Source organism: Octodon degus, unplaced genomic scaffold (assembly GCF_000260255.1).
Source record: "Octodon degus isolate 3935 unplaced genomic scaffold, OctDeg1.0 scaffold00085, whole genome shotgun sequence".
NCBI lineage: Eukaryota > Metazoa > Chordata > Mammalia > Rodentia > Octodontidae > Octodon > Octodon degus.
The window spans coordinates 11,379,837-11,380,233 of NW_004524661.1; positions in this window are offsets into that span (position 1 = coordinate 11,379,837).

Sequence of the window (397 nt, forward strand, 5' to 3'; positions counted from 1 at the left end):
TTTTTTGGTATTTTAGGGAAAGGTTTACAGGGTGCCCAGGGTCTCACTACTAGTAGTGATCCTCCTGTTCACAGCCTCCCCAGAACTGGGATTACAGGCGTGCGCCACCATGCCCAATCTCAATCCCAATTGCAGCATGCTCCGGAGGTAGGGCTGGCATGGCAGGCCCAGGGATTGAACCCCCAGTCACTGCGCCTGCTTGCAGGTGCTTTAATCCACTGAGCTATTTGGCCGGCCGTACAGCCATCTTAATTCCAGAGAATTTCATTAGAGAGATCTGATAAGGGAGGATTAGACTTTTTCACTGACACTTTAGTTTTAGTAGCTGTTAGAATAAATTATTGTGGTAAGAATTGGGTGACTGAACACATAAGTCCCTCTCACCTGGGCTTCTGGC